This window comes from Siphateles boraxobius, unplaced genomic scaffold, assembly GCF_051911475.1.
Source record: "Siphateles boraxobius isolate OS27281-9 unplaced genomic scaffold, OSU_SipBor_1 11, whole genome shotgun sequence".
In the NCBI taxonomy this organism is placed as follows: domain Eukaryota; kingdom Metazoa; phylum Chordata; class Actinopteri; order Cypriniformes; family Leuciscidae; genus Siphateles; species Siphateles boraxobius.
In genome coordinates this window covers 5,711,818-5,716,109 of record NW_027508711.1, presented here as the reverse complement: position 1 = coordinate 5,716,109, position 4,292 = coordinate 5,711,818, and positions in this window count along the sequence as shown.

Genomic DNA, 4,292 nt, shown 5'->3' with positions numbered 1-4,292 from the left:
GCGTGCGTAAAGGCGCGTCCTCAAATGATACAAGCCAAATAATCAATGATGCCTGTTTAACACATTTGACGAAATTTCACATTCATAAATGCAAGATTGCTAACAAAAAAATGGCTGTACATAGACAGATTAAGAGGCTCTCTGCAAAGTATTTATTTAATATATTTATAGCCGATTGAATTCTCATTTTTATATGATTACCCCCCTGGCAATTTTATTTATTTTTGTAGTAGTTGTTGTTATTATTATCATCATAATTATATTCATGGAAGATTCTTTATTCACAATATGTTTTTCTTTATTTACTTATTTTATTATAAAATAAATAATACACTAAGTAGCCTACTTGCGGCTATCATTTATTTTTTATGTAGGTTAACAATTTTGTATAATTTGCTTTATGGTATTTTTAAATTAAAATTAAGACGCAATAATCTATTTTTTTTAAGTAAAAGACTTGTATATTTTGCTGTATGCTGTATTTTTTTTTTAATTGATACCTCGACTAATGATTGCATCTAATGAGTAGCATTTTCCCATTCCATTTTTTTCACAAATGGCAACTTGAGTTAAAGATTAATTTGAAAAAAAAAAAACACATAAATTTTGTAATGTCTAAGTATTTTGAAATTGTAACTCAGGCTGACGTGAACAAAGCTATTTTATAGTCCTTTTGTAAAGAACATTTCATATTAAAAATATCTGAGATTGCTCATTTGTCTATCTAAAAAAAGATATTAGATAAAGATGTGCATCTTAAAGGGGGACCTATTATGCAAAATTCACTTTTACATGGTGTTTGAACATAAATGTGTGTCGGCAGTGTGTGTACACAGCCACCATATACAATAGTAAAAAAATGTAAAAGAAAATAAATAAAAATATCCAGTCCTCTTCTTTTAATCCCCATAAATCATAAGCAGTGTCTCAGAACAAGCTGTTTGAAGATTCTAGCAGTGTGACGTCACATTGCAAAGGTTCCGCCCACGACTGCTGACGGACTCTGCCTCATTATAGACCAGCCTTCGGTGAGCTGAAATGCCAGAGCATTTAACAGCAGTATTCAAGTAAGAAATGTATTCTTATTAAAGCTACTAAAGTTATTCAGTCAAGAGCAGTGAGTGATTCCTGTTTTCTTTAGTTGTTTGGTTCATATTAAAAGCATATATAGCAGTAGGTACTGTATATTACACTGCTGTCACTTTAATACACAGATCGTATATACACATGCTATTTCTTTCCCTGCTGTTTATGTTCACAGACATAACCGACTGTATTTATGTGAACTTTGTGTGTTTTTGACATAACCTTGTGTTTGACAGTATAAGCGCAAATAAGACCTGAAAAAGAACTTAATACTAGGGCTGGGAGAAAAAATCGATTCACCTAGCTATCTATTATTAAATTCAAATTAAATTGCTTTATTTTTGTCCTTGCTTGTAGATGAGGTTGATAGAAGTGAGCCACTTTCGTTCCAACAGAGGATGAAATGTGTCATTATCTATGAGTGTTGAGTGACGTTATATCCCAAGTGGACGCGTGGAAGAGACGTATCTAAGCTGTATCTATATCGCAACATTCTAAGCTGTGTTGGCGCTGCCGCTGAACCAGAGATAGTTGTCATGAAACAGTTTCACAAACAGTCTTTTCAACCTCATAATATCATTATTTTTGTGATACAATAGTTCAAATTATCATAGAAGTACGTGGATAAAAGTTTAAAGTTCAACTATGAACACTGATGTCTAAGATAGCAATCAAAATCAGCTTTTGATAGCAACATGGTGCTTAAAAAATGCATATCGATTACATTGTTTTGCCACTAAGTGGCGACAAGTAACTGTTAAAAAATGTATTTGTTATTGAATCATTTATTCAAGAGAATGCAGATGCTTTTTCAGATGCTTCTGAAAGAAAAGTCAGAAAGATGTGATGATTTGTTTTTGTAAATATGACTCATCTTATACATCATGTACAGTCTGTATAAGTGTATGATTTAACTTTTCCAGATAGTTAGAAAAAATTGCAATATATTGCAATATCGAATCGCAATACTTGTAGAATCGCAGTTCTTAAAAAAATCGCAATAAATTTTGTATTTGCACCCAAATATCATGATAGTATCGAATCGGGAGATAGGTCCTATTTAATATCGGTCCTAATATCGGTTTAATATTATAGGTCCTATCCCAGCCCTATTTAATACTCATGGGACGACGGCGATGACATCCAGCTTTCTGTGTGCGTGAATTCTTTCATGATTGAAAAAGAATTGTCATGTGAGTGTGACCATGATAGAGATGATAAATTATAATCAAAACCAAACAGATGTTTTAGTTATTGGGAGAGTATTGGAGGCACGATCTGTAAAGGCACAGTTAAAGACTCAGCAGCTCATTTGCATTTACAAAAAAGCATGTTTTTCCTTCCACTCAAAAATGGGTATTTACAACATGGTATAATAAATGATCTGTGGGGTATTTTTAGCTGAAATTTCACAGACACATTATGGGGAAACGGTGCCTTATATTTGTAAAAAGGGGCACAATAGGCCCCTTTAAATTCGCACATTTTCAGAGAAATTTGAAGTGGTAGGTTTTTTCTCAGGCAGTGTGAGAGACAGCGCCCCCTGCAGCAGATGAGGGTAATGTGCTGTTCAGTCACAGAGGGCGAAGCAGGACTGCAGCAGCACTTCTGAAGGGGTTATCATTGACCAAATCCCTTGTGCATTCTTAACCAAACCCCTGCTGAGAATTCTGGGAACCATCGATTCATGGTGACAGATGAGCTTTAGCGTTGTGTGTGTGAGAGATGAGTTGATGAGTAAGAGAGTTGATAGCTGTTGAATCAATGACATTGGATTAAAGGGATAGTTCAACCAACAATTAAAATTCAGTCATTAATTACTCACCCTCATGACATTCCAAACCCGTAAGACTTTCGTTCATCTTCGGAACACAATTGAAGATCTTAATGAAACCTGAGAGCTTTTCGTCCATTGACAGTCTACGCAACTACCAACTACCACAAGCCCCAGAAGGGTGGTAGACATCATAAAAGTAAACCATGTGACTCCATTGTTTTAACCTCAAATTTATGAAGCGACATGCTGTATTTGCAAAAAAAAAAAAAAAAAAAAAAACCGAACAACAACAATTTAAATATTAATCTCCAAAAGGAGAGAGACCACCACGACGCATGCGCGTTGTGTTGACACAAGAGCGGACTTTGTAACGTCAACGCGTGTAGGAGATTCATATTTACAAAATAATTAATAATAATTAATGACAGAATTTTCGGGTGAACTAACCCTTTAAAGTTTGATGAATTGAACGCAATTAGCGAAGTCTAAAAATCTAATCTGACAGCAGAGTTTTAATTTGAAGCCAAAACTTTTTAATGCATGTCCTGATCCACAAACACTGTCGGGTGTATATCAATTAATCAGACACTTCCTGCAGTTAAGTTATTCATTAAAATAAGTTTTGGTTTGTTCCGTTACCGATAGTGACCTTGTCCCTGTGTGACTTGTTTAATTGATTAAACTCATGTAGTTTAATTGATTAAACAAGTGACACAGGGACAGAGTCACTATTGGTAACGGAACAAACCAAAACTTATTTTAAAGAATAAGCCATTCTCACTAATATGTGCAGAGCAGCCTGGGAAACCAAAGAACCATGCATATGAATCTGTTATTATTTCATAGATCATATTTAATAGTAGAGGTTTAATTTTAGATCCATCATGTTTTAGTGCACTTTCCCAGGATGTAAATGAAGAGTTGCAGGTGAATCGGGTGCCTCGTTCAGCCTTTAAATGGCAGACAGAGGTGAAGTAGTGAAAAATGAATTCAGTGAATGTTGAATGTCACTGGTTCCACTTGAATCTGGGAAAAGCATTTACACTCATCCATCCAGAGATGCTTCGGGGTCATCTTTTTTAAAATAACCACATAAAATACAGCCAGTGAGTGAGAACTTTAAATCTACTATTTTAACTATTTGAAATATTAATATTATATTTACATAAAAATGCTTTCTTGTTGGAGTGAATTCTTTTTCTAAATAAACTATAATAGAAAAAAAATATTTAAAATTGTAATAATAATAATTCACAATGTTTTCATCAAATTCAGCCTTGGTGAGCAGAAGAGACTTTTCAAAAACATTACAGAAAATCTTTATTCTAAACTTTTGAACAGTAGTGTATAAGAAATAGTAATAGTGATGCTTTTCTGCTTTTCACATGAATATTTTGAAGGCAAATCAAGACTGATGAGAGAGACATAG